Here is a 15,535-nt window from a genome sequence, read left to right as displayed (position 1 = left end):
TACGCCGAAGGACCGTGGCGAGCAACTTTTTCCCCCTCCGTGATGGAACCGTATCGAGGCCACACAACGCCACAGAGTGTCACAAAAACGCCTCTTCAAAGAGATTTCATTAAAGGGCTCACTTACATGATGATGGATCCTGCCGAGTGCGCGCACATAGAAGGCGAAACAGAAAGCACCACCGCAAAACACACAAAAAACGCAAATCCACATCTACGAAAAGTGGAAAAATCGCATATCAGGTATATCCCTTCCCGCTTAGCTGAAAGTTCCTCAGGGCCGTTCGTACTTCACGTGAACAATACGCTGAATTTTTTTTCGTTACTTAAAGGTCCAAAGTGGAGAGGAATAGAAAAAAAAGCGGGATTGACATTATGATGCAGTTTCCACGCCGCAGATATAATTGCAGCATGCAACGCGACCAACGCGCTCGGTGGGAAATGATTTAATGGGCTTCCGAAGCAGAGGATAACGATTGTGCGCTAAGCTACGGCTTTTTGGCTCACTGCACACACAAAGAACAAAGTGCAATTCGCTTAGATGCAAAGCGGATCGTACGGGCGGCTTCTCCGCGATGCACTTTTACCTTTTGCTGCTGCGTGGTGGCTTGGGAAGACACCAACCTTCCGGGAGTTCGGTGACAACGGCATTCAAATGGGTTTATTATGGAAAGTCGCGCTTTCTTTCGCGATGCTTCAAACGCCAATTCTCACACACCTGCGCCATCTGAGAACCATTGCCATCGGTGGAGAGGAGGACCGTTTTAATTCCAACCTCTAAAAACAACGCACATCATGCGCTCCCTTAATGGGATTGAACATTGGAATTGACATTGGCATCGCACTGCATTGTTGCACGTGCATCGTTGCAGGTTAAAGTGCAACCGACTGCGTAACGGGCATGCACATTGGATGAAAGCCGATGTGAGGCGTTAGAAATGCACTCTCGTTAGTGTGTGACCCGTGTAGGGGCATGGCTTGGTAGAATCATCAATCAACATGGTGATACGTTCTGGGCAGCAGAAAAAAAAACCATGCAAATGACTAGTGAAAAAGATCAATCATGGTGGCAATTAAAAATTGTGCTCGTACCGATGGACAAGGTGACGGAGGTTTTTTCTTTCAATTCTCACCGATTTTTTCTGAATCAATTTATATTTGATTTGATTGCGTTCATTGGTAAAACAGGGAATGATTCGATATGGTTACATTAATTAATTGTTAAACCGGTTGAACGATTCTGAATCTCTATTATAAAAATGCACGAAATTTTGAGCTTTGAGTTCTCTGAAGAGTTCTATGAAGATTCTTAAAAAAAATATGATTTTCCAAATCCACAGTTTAGTTTTTTCAATAACAATTTTTTCATAAAAGCAATATTAACGAATTATAAACAAGAAAAGTTTACTCAAGAAAGCATTCTTTTCAATTGAAGATGGCTATGCATGCAAAGTTTTATTGAGGAAGTTTAAAAATTAATTTGCTTAAAACGGAGATTCATAAGGAGATTTTTCATTAGAAAGAATTTATGAACACTTTATTAAAAAACCATCTGCATAAGAAAAGTCATATGAAAAAAATGAATAGGGCACATCGTCACTACTTCTTGCACTCCCTTCAACGGACAATTAGGCCGTTTGGTGCAGTTTCAATTAATAATGTCATCCGATGCGTATGTTTTTCTTTTATTTGTTTTCTACATTTCCACTCCACTGCACGGTGAACTATACGTTGTAATTTTAATCTTTTTATCAACATCACTGATTGCAACATGAAACCCCCTTCCAACTGCTTTCATCGCGCTTGCTACCTTCATCAACCGGTCGGCGTCCCGGCTTTTGACGTAATTTGACTCCGCGGCGCGGCTAGATGATATCACAACCGAATCTTTCCGCACATGTGCGCGGTAAAACGGTCCAAATCCATTATCGTGCATATCTTGCACCAAACGATGGAAACCGCGAACGCAGACGCGGTCAGAAGACACGCGTCCACATGTCGATCCGGGCCGGTTGATAAGTAAATGATGCGACACATGTCCCATCGCTGGTAGGAAACGAACCCCGATGGCCTTCCTTCTCTGTGTGTCATTGTGTGAAGGATTTAATCATGTGCATCCTCAGTGACAGTGGGTAATGCTATCCTCCCAACCGATAAGCAGCAACATCGACAAATTCCATCATCTCCCAAGGGGCTTTGGTTTGGTGGGTGATGTGATGTGATAGAGCCAACGTATCCGAATGCTCATTTTTTTGGCATTAGCCCACAAACCACAGGGAAACCGCACGCATCAACGTTATCATGTTTCGTACAAGATTTTAATTACTGGTTAATACATTCAATCGCGGCTTTACAGGGTGCGATGTGGGAAGACGAGCTGATGTTTTGGAAAAGTTGTCCACTGGTTGTCGCATCACCGTGGCGATGGTGGAGCGGAGAGTGTATACGTGCGCAACATTTGTCTACGGTAAAAACAGGCCGCGATGTGAACTGAGGTTAAGCAAACACGGAAGTAGCTGGAAGGAAGCTGGATGGAAGTTTGTTTCCATTACAGCGCCACACAGAACGGAAGCAACGAGACACAAACAGAAGAAACGTTTCTGATTCATGCACAACAAGAACGTACCGGCCCCCGGATGGCAATAACAATCGTGTGGATTGTACTATTCCCGCTTCGAAAGGTGGGAAAGATTTGCCTGAGGTTTGGAAGTCTTCATTGCAAGATGCAGCCGTTGCAATGAGCATGCACTTTTGGTGAGAAAAGTAAACAGATTGTTTGCGGTGGGAAGAGCGCGATGTTTGATGTAAAGGTGAAGGCGAGATTGAGAATGCATTTGGACTTTACGCGATTTGAAGTACAGTTCTTAATGAAATTTGAGTTTGTAAAGAAATTAATATTTTACATTATTTTGCAATGGAGAATATATCACGATGGCGGTTCAATCATGCGAAGAAAACCGTTACAAAAGACCCAGAGAATGAGATGCTTCCCATACCTTCACTGCTTTCTGATTTGATCTAATTTCACTCTCTCAAACCGAAGCAAAGCGAAGGAAAAAAAATACCAAACTCATAAATCCATTGATCCCTGCAATTCCGACGCATAATCCACCAAACAATAGCACAACACAACACTTGGAATCAAAAAAAGAAAGGTGGCCTGTGACTTGCGTGCCCATAGCACGGTGGAACGGAAAACAAACAAACGGCTAGAGTAACAGAGTAACAGTAAGATGCATTAATCTCTCCCTTACGGGGAAGGTATTTTGCAAGCCAACGGTGTTAAAGGTTGGCGAATTTTATTTGCTTCTTGTTTTGTGTACGGTCCTCCGGCTTGACTCGCTAAGGGGTGGCCACCCTTCGGAAGGTGTTTGAATCAAAGAATTAACAAAGAAAAAAGTCCATCTTAAAAGCGGGACACAACAAGCACGGCAACGGAGACTCTTGAGGCGTGAAATAGTGAATTAGATTGCATTTTCTATTGCAGGACGTTTTTTTTATTCAAGTACACAACACAAGCGACAGTAAACAAGAAAAAAGGGAAGATGAAGCAAACAAAAAAACTGATCAGTAACAAACGGGCACGGGCACAAGACAAGATTGGTTTCATTTTCAACGCCGAAAAAGGGAGGATAAAAGGCAAAAAGTGGTCCCAAATTAGCTAACCAGCATATTGCACGGTTTACGAGCTTCTTTGCCGGATGGACATAACAGTAGCAAAAAAGTCCCCGATCCCTAAGATTTGCTGTGAGTGTTTTGTTGGCAGGCGCCATCGAACCATTTGGCGGGAAAGAAGGAGTGCGAACAAAGTGGCGTCCCTTTATTGAATTCTTCAAAACAAAAAAAAGTCTTTTCGAATCTAGATCAGTCTGGACAACCCTCTACGGTCCCGGGATACGCGCACAGGACCTTCCCCAATTGCAAGTGGTCTAATTTGGGGTTCTTTTCTTTTCGGTTTTTTACGCAAGTTTGTCTGCTAACACATCTTACCGATCGGCCTATGTGAAAATATGTGAATATTTATTAACAGTTAATCGGAACAATGTGACAAATCAGCTTTCGGTTTACGGCAGGAAAGAATCTTGACGGAGGCTGTCCGATCGCTCCGTTTTTTTTTTCTGTCGGTTCTTTCATGTAAATTAAATGTTTATGTTCGTAGATAATTGGATTTCATTGTTGTGATCGCAACACAAGTTTTGTTTTGGACTAAATTTTCTTTTTTGCAGACCCATGATTGCCCCTCGAGACAGTTTGTGATGCAAGCACGGATGTTTGCGGATTATGTTTGTGTATCTTCGCGAAAAGGGATTTTCCGATCCATAAGCTACTCGCATTGGCAAGACATTTATTGAGTTCACGGTCTTGGCGGTAGAACTGCAAACTTCTGAGCACTGATTTACATGTGACAATTTTCTGTTCCTTTTTTACGCTTTTTATCTGCAAGGTTTTACTGAATTCTCGTTTGGGATGGCAGTTGGATGGAAATGTAGCAAAGATCAGCTATCTCGGTAGTAAAAAACAAATTCTTATGCATTGCCAATATTTATGTCCCGTGCATAATTGGGTGTGTATTGTTTTGGAAGCAAAAATGGTGGGAAAGAAAAGATTGTAACGGAAATTGTCGCTTGTCGTCGAATCTAGACGCACGTGGTGGGAATGTTTCACATTTCTTACTCATTTTAACATACCAGAACAATAATTATTGCTCAAAGTGTAACACGAATCCGGACGGAACATGATAGTGATTTATGCAATTCCTCAAACAATCGCATGGAGGACTTTGATGGTGAACAAATTTGATAAATTCATCAATGTCAAACCAAAGGCACACACCCACAAAAGGGAAAATGTCCTTATCCGACTCATTCCCTAATGACTTGCCAATCAGCTTTACGCCGGGAAAAGCCACTTCTAAAACACCCAGATTTCGGGTGGATTTATCCTGTTACACGCCACCACCAACCACCATCACATTACATCAAACATTTTCCGCACGTTTGTTGTCTCTCTGCTTGTCAGCACACAGTGTGGCCTCATCATCGGCATCATCGTCGTGGTCGACCGGGTAGCTGAACCGTAACCGTGTGCGAGTTTGTACAGTTTGAGATGGTTGGACCCCTTTTGCCGTTGCTTTGCGCCTCATGATCCCGCTTGTAAGTCCTTTAACCGGGGCGTAATCCCGTGTCGTTACGGCTGGATTACAGCGCACAAGCGTCCGTCATTTCTAAACTCTTCCGTCCTCTCGCTCGGTGCTTGGTTTTTCGGTGCGGTGTACTTCTTCCCTCTAACACGCCGTCCTATCGTTTATACGGCCGATTACGCTAACCGGAGGAGTGAGAGTTGTTGCGTGCGTAAAAGGAAAGTATCTTCGGAACGCAGTGGAAAGGATCAATACTGCACTCATTCAATACTTTCTTTTCCGATACAGTACGGTGGGTTTGTCAAGTCAAGGGTGAAAGTAAGAGCATCAAACGCTCCAGTTTTTTGCCCTAACTCGTACAATGTAAAGGAAAGCCGAAGGGTGACGACATCCCGCAGCCAGCAGCCCTTCATTCGGGAAGGGGTTTTGGTAGCTAAGGACGAGTGAATCAACCACTTATGGCGTCTGGTTGAGGAATTTCTTTAAACTCCCTCCTTTCTCTATGCTGTATTGTGCTGGCAAATCCCACTAAAGAAGTCATAGCCGAGGAAGTGTTCTTTACCTCACGTTTCGATTTACGAACTCTACGCACTTTATTTGGGATTTAAACCAAAAAAAAAAATACCGCACGCACGGAGTGTTAGTCGCCGGAATTCAGATCAATAAATATTATTAAATTTGATTTTTATGTCAAATAAATGTTTCCTATTTTTATGCACCCCTCGATCGGAAGCAAACAGGGCACAATTTTCTCTTGAGAGGGAGCCCTAAAGTGAAAGGAGTGCTACCACTTCCGAAATCGATTGCAGCTGAGAAAAATATATGTGTTGCGCTCTTGACGTTTTATGGCCTTTGGCTGTGGAGGAGATGGAGTTGCGTTCAGGAAAGTGCGGTACTTGGTCTGGAAATTGAGACATGCTTGAGCTTTCATGTGGGATATTAAAGTTAAACCTTTCTTTAAACTATTATTTTATCAAATCAAAATCATATTAAGGATACTCTTTTGAGCACGATCGAATTAAAGCAAATATCTTCCTTAACTGTTTTTTTTCGCTCAACACACGCAAGGACATTCATTCGAGTACGATAAAATGTATCGCCATGATTATTTGCACGGTTCATAAACCTAGTGGAAATGTCGTGTTCGATTGAGAACTTGTGTTGTGCCGAACGGTCGGGGAAGGGCATTGTACGAATTTCGCATATGATGCGGCTTCCGTTGCTTCCATTTCTCCAGCAAAGAACGTTGAGCAATTTAAATTTTGCACGAACGAAACCTTCCTGTGCCGTTATAACGTTTCCCCCAAAGCAGCATGCCGCCAGCAGTGGCAAAGGTCATTCTAATTCACGGTTGACTACCCCACTCCGAGCTAGGCGACATGTATGCCTTCCTTTTCCGCAGTGGTGTTGGTCTTTAATGCGATCGGAATTAGATTATCGTACGAAGGATACATCCCGTGCTAGAACTGCACGGTGAGAACATTTGCAGGCTCAAACCAAACACAATAGTGATGCATAATTTCCACCGTCACCAATTTTTCCCGATCAGTTTCGCTATTGGCAAAATTTAAATACGGCCAAAATTTCCTAGTGGAATGCTCCCGTTCTGTCCAATTTTGTTTCCACTCGCCTATTGTCGGTGAGGGTTTTTGTAAGGGCTTGATTTTTAAGATTCAGATGAAGGCCAACGTCCGCTGTTTGGGAAAGGAAAGCGAAGGGACCACAAGCGCACACCGGGGGAAACCCTCGTACGGAGATTTATTGAGGTGACCTTTCGCTTGTAGCTACATCACACTTTCTGCTACGGCAGGACCGGACCTCAATCTCACGTCGCCCGGTGACAATTGCTTCGATCGATTTTTCTTCGATTTCGACGCAAGGGACGAATATTCAAATCGATTCACCACCTCGTGTACGGGAAGCGTACCGGCAGCTGACGCTGGTCGCGAAGGACAACAAAGGGCTAACAACGTCGGCAAAGGGGACCGGCAAATTCGGATACATAGTGACAGATTCGGTGCACCGTTTTCCTGAAAACCCGAACCAAACACAATAGTTGGGCATTTATTTTCGGTAAATAAATTAAATCTTTCCAAAGATGTAGATTATTCTTAATTTTCACCGTGTCCGTACGGAAGCGCATCTAGCACATTGCCGCCGTTCGTGGGAATGTTGTGTAAATTCCACCAGTTCTTTGCCTTGCTTACCAACTAACCCCTCTCCAGACACACGATGCACGGTGTATGCGAAAGGTCATTCAGATATTTCTCAGAACTCGTAAAACATGTCGGTTCTATACGGAAATATTACATCGTTCGTGCAACTTAAAAGTTGTGATTCTATTACAAATATTTTTTTCTGTAACTTTTAAAAATATTTCTGTGCATACAAATGGCAACGAAAGTCCAACTTCGCATCTCAATAAATTCGTACTTGACAAACTTATCCAAGCTTTTCTCCGTGTCAGAAGTATCTCATCGAATAAATCGTTCTTCCGTTTGTTTTGCGGTTTAATTACGATTTCTGAAGTACCCGGAGGTTGAAACTATTTTCCGCTGCAAGTTGATAAACTAAAACTTTCCCCCGGCAAGATGGAAGCCTCTGTCGGAAACTTTCCACCTTTTTTCGGAGAAGTTCTCCATTTTCGCTTCGCTATCTTTTAATGTTTGTTTACAAAAAGAAACCCCGTACCGAATATCCCGCTTTTACGATTCCTCCTTGACGTCTGGGAGGTCCTTTTTTGGAGATAATTACGAAGAAAAGCACAGGGTCTGCCATTTGCTTTTCCATGGTCTAGCAATTTGACGAGATCTCCTAAATGTAGACTTCCTTTTGGCCACCGTTTTGCTTTTCGTTTCAGGATTTTTGTTGATTAGTAACGAGAGTTGTTCGACAGTGGTCAAAAGCTTCCTCGTGGCCGAGCTCATTTCAGTAATGGAAAAGATACGAACGCGCCATCCTGCCAATAACAAGTCAAAGTTACCATCAAAAGTCTAAAAAAAGCAAACATTTCTCCAGTTTTGCGCGTAAGTTTGCCGTGTTTGTTTTATAATACTAAAATACGACTCACTCTCCGCATTTGCGCTGGCTTTCCGGCCAAGAATTTTGTGTTGCTCACCTCCGCACAGACACGCACTCGGTTCCCATAGCGAAAAGTACCGAACTATGTTAATAAAAGACGGCTTAATTAAATTCGGTGCCTAGGAATGTGCATGATTCCCGGGCCGATAATGTACCGTCGTCCACTGCTGCGGGTCTGATCGGTTTGTGCCGTGACAAATTTGACCTCGGGGAACCGTGTGCGACATAAAAAAAAGCCGGCCGTGGTCGTTCTCCATTATATTTACCCCGTTCGAATAATTTCCCAATTGATTCTCAAACAGCCCAACTTATGCTGGCTTTGATTGTGACGTTGTGAACCCACAGCGACCGAATCGAACAATCAGCTCCGGGTTTTATTTGTTGCGTTATTCATGCCATCTTGGCACCCCACGAGATGATACTGTGCTGTGCTGTACGTTTTTAGGTGGCCGACCGGCCGGGTTGAGCTGATTATGCCGTGCGATTGGTTTGGTTCTTTCGCTGACAGACATTCAGATTTTTGTTGCAATCGCTCTGTGCGACCGTCGTGAGGTTTCTTTTATTGAAATTAATCCATTTTTCATTACGCTTCATCTCGATCATGTTGGTCGGGTGGGTATTGTTGGAGGAGCTTAATGGCCATTTAAGCGACAAATGTGATGGTCTGCATGTGGCTCGATATCACTCCAATAATCCCTTCAATTTAACTGATGATGGTAGATAGCAATCTTCAAATAATGGAAACGTGCTCCGCATGTAAACAATATTAACAATGAATTTACTCAACAATTACCACAGTAAGGCGATCGTTCACAGAAAGATCTCCACATCGCCATACCGCACGCCTATCGCAGCACTGCTTCGATTCGTTTGCCGCAGTGTGAGATCATCTTCGTTTGCCGGTTGCGTGTCGAACGTGGTCATTCCATCTAATCGCGACCCGGGCGTCGTCTGGTCTTCTTCCTCACCGAGCGCGTCATCGTAGCAGCAAAGTCCACCCTGGCGCTCACCGGGACAATCGTAATCAGCGCCGAATGCCGTGATCCCGTGACGTATGATGTCGGATCGCGCTCGATCCACCCATGAACAGTGCCACGCATTGCCTATCAATCGCACGGTGTCAAGTGCCGGGAACGCACCCGGGAAAGCCCCGAACGAACGCAATCGGTTGTAGCTGACCCAGAGGTTGCGGAGGCCTGGCAGTTGCAGCTCGGGCGAAGCGTCCAATCGGACAATCCTGTTAACGGACAGGTCGAGATCTCGTAGGCGTTGCATAGACCCCAACACATCCAGATCGACGTAGGTGAGTTGATTCTGGGAGAGATCTAATCGTTTGAGACCCACAAACAGCGACACGTCCGGTGTAAGCTGTTTCAGCTTAGTGCGTGTGATCTGAAGAATTCGCAGCTTAGCGTAAGGCAGCTCGGTAGGAACCACGTTGAACATCTGCAAACCCGTCGCATCGATCACGAATGTATCGAGAGCATGCGACTGAAACGTTACGGCGGGAATGAACCCACCACGAAGCGTCAGACAGTCTGTCCGCTGCAGCATTCCGAACAGTGCCGGACCAAAGTGCTCAATTTGACAGCCCTCCAGGGATAATTCTCCTCCAAGTTGCGCTGCCGTCGATAGAGTGGCGTTAGTAAGTGTCGCATTCTGCAACCGTCCAACACCTGCGCCACGACGTCGATGATGTGGTACTGCCCGGCCACAACACAGCTGAAGACTTCCCGGTCCCAGCAAAGCGAATAAAAATCTGTAACCAGGAATACAGCAAGGAAGAGAGGAGAAATCAATTGTTTGGACGGACACAGCAGCAATGATATACTTGAGTGTGATTCGTGTCTTACAGCAACATCACGTCTCGGGAGCGTGGCGTCGTCAACATATTGCGTTCGTTCTGTTTCGTTATCAATCGCGCGGCACACGGCGTGCTGTGGTGTGGTTGACGATCGTCGATCGTTTTTGGACCGGATCGTGCTTGGCGGTCCGCTCTACATTGATCGCGGGACCATGGATTCTGGGTCTATTTATTGGCTTTGTCTGGCCCGTACGGTAATGGTCGCTAGCGCTAGATTAAAGTGTTCTGCGTCCGTGTCCGTTTGGTGTTCTGGAGCAGGAAAACAACATTATTTATTTGTTTGCCCGTTTGATTCGTTTGTTTGTGACATCTTGGGGAGGTTGGTACATCACTTTCTGTGAGAACAGACTTGCGTCAAACGGAGGGAGGCTAGACCGTGACGAGCTACTTCTAAAACATTCAAGTTCTTCAAAAAAGGCCTAAATTTGTAGATTTCACTCAAGGACAATGTTCAAGATTTTCATTCTCTGGTAGTCGCTCGTCTAAGTCGACATTGTCGACATAAGACAAATATTGATTCAAACTATCACCAAAAACCAACCCTTTAAATGTCCATAATTACTGCTTTTGCATGTTTTACGAGCACTTTGAAGCAGGCAGCACGTAACTTCCTCAACAATCGCCTCAAGACTCGCTTCTTGAAGGCGCTATCAATTTATCCTTCCATTATTCCACTACTGTCACTCACTCAAGAAACTCATCCACCGTGGAGGTGTTTATTTCATTACATTTCCGGTCGGGTTCCAGCCGGCCCTGATCAAACACTCATCGCAAGATGTCATCGCATCGGTAATTAAGACGGTGTTCCACCCCCACCCACCCAGCAGAACGGGCCGTCTGTGTTTGTCCCGTTCCTCCGGCACCCGTGCGTGACCAGTTGTTAATGGTGAATAAATAATACCGTGGGCACTGGCAACTTTGCCCAGAATCAAACGATACGATATCAAAAGCTGCAATACGGTATATGGGAGAGGGAGAAAAGTTTTCTTAAGATTTTAAAGATCACACAAAATGACTTTTCGGTTCGGTGGCAGTTTGCTGTCTTTAAACGTGTTCGGGGCTCGGAGCGTCCCAGAAGGACGTTGGAGTGACACGCACGCCGCGGAAAGGGAATTTATTTGATTTTGTGCCACGTGATGCACAGGATGTTTGACGGTGGGAGGGAAACTTTTTGAATCGCTCATGCCTTTTTCTGATGCGATGTTTGAGGTTGGTCTTGCGCGTACGTTAAGGGACAGGAAATTGAATTTTCATTCTACACGAACCACAAACACGGGACGGCGCACTCATGTTGCAGAATTTTCGCACAAAGAAACACATTTCTCTTCAATAGATCCTCAAGCATCGATTCTAAAAGGGGAAATCGTACGTTTAAATATTAACTCTATGCTCGAATTCGAGTCATTTTCGATTCTATTTCCGCTCTAACAGCGGAGTGTGTGTGCCTCTTCCAGTTGAGAAGTCCCACGTATGGTATGAGTCGAGGTCAAACGATCGACGCTCCGACGTCCGTGTTTATCGACAGCGCAACCAAACCATTAGCTAACGGCTTCCGGCGCCTTCGAAAGCTGCCCGAAATGTCGCATAAAACTGTCACTCGATACATGACTGCCGTTGCCCTGCTTAATGCCCTGCAAGCTTACGTTTTGTTCCGTTCTTCCATCCATTTTGAGTGGTTTTAAGCCGCTCACGCTGCCAGAACACGCTCGGATGGCGATTGCTTGCTTGTCGTTTCCTTCCGAAAGCGGTACGGAACTCGGATCGTTCGGATTGGTATCGACTTTCCAATAAGTTCCAATACTTTACGACCACCTGGGAGACATTCGACAGACCCTCGGCAGGATCGGTTTGGAAGACTTCCGAAAGTGCAAACCGCAGGCAGACGGAGTCCAGGCCCCGGCGGTTTGACTTTGTTTTGCATATTAATTAATATTTTTATTGTTACTTTATCGCACCTGCCAGGTCTGCGGTGTGTGGTTGCCGTTGTGCCGAGCCAGGTGATCGAGAAGAGGCCCCGAAGAGCGGTGGTTTGCACTATTGCAAATGCAAAACCACAAACTCACGAGACACAGCGGTGACGTTCGCTCGGTTAAGGTCTCCGCTGACAGTTTTATGCGATCCATAAGCTACCAGTGGACGTTCTTGGTCTTTAAGGCTTTACGGAGCGAATTGTGGCGTGATTTGAAAGGAGTGCCGTCGTTACGTTAAGTAAAGTGATCTTAACCCTCGTGTGAACGCTGTCGCTCCTCTACTGTAGTTTGACTTCGCTCAGTACACTTTCAGCATAAGTTTGAATCCTCCCGAAGGGTTAAGTGGGAACATTCCCAGAGTAAAAACCCACCTTTCGACGACCGGTTGACGGTTAACGGTGACAGTAATTGTCATTCGGTGGCGATGTTTTTGTTCACCGCAACTCCGGCAAGGTCACTATCTCCTTAACTGCCTTTAATCTGTCCCCGGGCAGAACGCAAGGGAATTCGACCATACGTTTTCTTCACCATCATTAACCACCGAGTTTCGCTCGCCATTTCGCTGCAAAAACATTAGAGTTTCGGGAGTCAAACATCTCTCCACACAAAAGCTATTAAGGGTATCGAATATCAATAAAAGTGATTTAATGGTTTTTGCATATGGGAGGGATACTATTAGTGTGATAAGCGCCCGTACGTAATACACCGGCCACGGTGTGTAATGCCATAATAAACCGCTTCCGGAGGTCGTACGGGTTAGTCGGATGCGTAATTCGGAGGTTTTGGAGCGATTGCCGAAAGAGTTATACGATCCGGTGGTAGTTGAACTTAATTTCCTTTATGAGCCACAATTTGCTCCACACCGTTCGAGTTTAATTGATAATGGGCAAACGCGTTATGCATTTTAAAACGGGGAAAAGCTATAAAACTTGGTTGAACTTTACTAATTATCAACAAGATTATTTGGTTCTTCAGGTAGGTCTCCAACAAATCATACAATGAAGCCAAAATTTAAACGTGTCCGCTGTTTAATGTTGACTAAATGAATAGAAAGAAATCTCAAGGATATCGATCAAGGATATCGAGGATAGGATCTCCAAATCGTTCAGTTCATTTACTCTCGAACTAACTCGATTTATGTCACAGTCAGACACAGCGCTATAACGACATTTTTAAACATCACCAGACCACAAACTTCTTCTGCTTCTCCTTCACTTTAACATTCTCTTAAACTTCGCTTCAACTGGCCATCGCCAGCTGGACCTTTCGAACGTCAAAAACTGATATTGATTTATTTAAAAAATCCTCCAAAGGCCAACCAGTTTCTTGGCGCGCGGCAAAATCGATCAAGATCGCGCTTCTTCGACGGATTCGTCTGTCTAATCACTCCGGTCACTGGCTAAGGAATTCCACTCCAATCGCAAACATAGACCTGTGGCAGCCGCACACCCGTACGCATCAGTCATTCGTTTTCATACATTCACAGCATGTCCCCGCCGGGAGAAGCTTGGGGAAAAATCAAAACAAAACCACAACACCAACTGCTCCACAACCAACCAAACAAACAACGCGGTAGGATGATGGAGAAGGAATGTTTACGATGGTCTCGACCAGCCGGATCGGCTCCACGGTCATCTGAAACGGTTTTAGGTCTGCGATGCCACCACCGATGGACCCAGTTCTAATCACGTCCCTCAAGCTGGTCATCTGCGCAGGGGCGCAAATGATCGAAGGAAAATTAATGTATCGTTCACAGCATCGCCCATTCTGCCGTGGGCATCCGCTAACCTCCTGGTGGAATTCTAAACATTCCCTTGCATAACGAAGGTGTCCGAAACCAATAATGCATAACCAATGAAGCGTCTTTTTTCCTCCGGTGTTTCTCTCTCAATATATCAGCTTCAGACATCGTTCAGCTTGTGTTTTTTGTGCGTGGCTATTGTAAGGTGGGATCAACCTCATCGAGATCGAGGGCGCGCGCGCGCCAGGCGCTTCGGGCGTAATTGTTGTGTGATGCATGACGGACCAGTGTGCCTTCTTCGCGCAATCTGGTGAGAATGGATGGTGTTGGAGATTCCACCCGGATTCACCTTGTCCATCACATAACTCACGCGGCTTCTCATCAGCCGATCGCCAAGCACTGGTTCCCTTGATCGGTGTGAAAACGGTGCAAAATCAACATAAATTAATCATTGGCCTGTTTGTTATGGATGACGGAAGAAATGGAGAAGAGAAGGCCAGAGAGAAGAAGATCCTTTTTTTTCGTTTCCCCATGTGAGTCTTTCTAGTGTTTTGCTTTCTTTCCCTGGTGTACGGATCACTTTAGCACTTCTAGACAGACGAAAGACAGTTTGTGCACTCACGTGTACGGAAGCGTCGTCGAGACGAACAGAAGAGAAAAAAAACACACCAGCCCAAGTCAAATGGGTGGAATAAAAACTTGTTAGCTGAAGCTGACGAATGGAATGTTCGATCTCTTCAGGACTTCCTTTCATCTTGCCCACTAATGAGCAAGACAAACGACTGACAACTTGCTGTCCTCTCTTTAGCCGTAGGGGCCTGCCGAAGCTACACACTCGCCCGATAGCCGGTCGACTGTAGGAGAACGACACATGAAGAACTTAACGTTGACATCTTCATATCGGGAGGTTGTGGTACGCCAAAAAAAGGAAGCACGATGCAGCACGCTGCAGCACTAAAAACCGTCTGCAATCACTCATATTTCTCCTGTCTTCTCAGGTGCTTCTTGACGTGGAGTCATTACGGTTAATTGCGGGCGTTGCTATTTGATCAAGAGGGTGCCATCGGTGGTGTGTTTTGTTCTGCAAAATGCGTATTAAAAACTTTAAAGGAACTGTTTAGGTTAAAATATTCTAGATGTAAGAGTTATGAGTTTTCAACACGAACCGCTTAAATCAAATGGATGGAGGACAAGAGCCAACCCAATGTCGGTGTGCCAATGAACTCTGCACTAATCCACCAACAAACCGACCGTGATGACTAAAAGCTTTTTAGGAAAAAGTATAACGTTAAATTAAAAGTGTACCACTCCCATCCGCTTACTGCATCGCATCCTTTTGTCGAACACGTTCATCTCCGACGAAAACACAGTCAAGCAAAGCCGGGCCGGACTACGACGCCACGGGCTGATGAGTGGTTGAATAATTGATACACTAAAAATGGAGATTGTCTGCTTTCGGTGCTGCAGAAGGGATGATGATGCTTTGAGCTGTCGATTTTTAAGAGTTGATTGTCCTTTTTTGCAGTTTTGTGTGTCTTGTCTCGGCCACGGCCAAGCAGCTGCAGACAGAGGAATAAATTACGTCCACAGTCACCTGCTACGTCGGTTCATTGTCTTACATCCGGCATTGGCACATTTATTGATGCGTTTACCATAATGTTTTAAGAATTTTGTATTGAAATTCTCTTCTAGTCTTATGAAGTCCCACCAATCGATACATGCATGAGACCTATTTTCACC

The 15,535-nt window shown here is 45.0% G+C and overlaps 1 pseudogene; it reads right to left on the bottom strand.

The window, feature by feature from the left end:
- Positions 1 to 9,030: 9,030 nt before the first annotated feature.
- Positions 9,031 to 10,223, bottom strand: LOC128298594 (uncharacterized; annotated as a pseudogene).
- Positions 10,224 to 15,535: the final 5,312 nt, after the last annotated feature.

This window comes from Anopheles moucheti, chromosome 2, assembly GCF_943734755.1.
Source record: "Anopheles moucheti chromosome 2, idAnoMoucSN_F20_07, whole genome shotgun sequence".
NCBI lineage: Eukaryota > Metazoa > Arthropoda > Insecta > Diptera > Culicidae > Anopheles > Anopheles moucheti.
The sequence above is the reverse complement of the archived record's forward strand: the minus strand, read 5'-3'. Positions and strand labels throughout refer to the sequence as shown.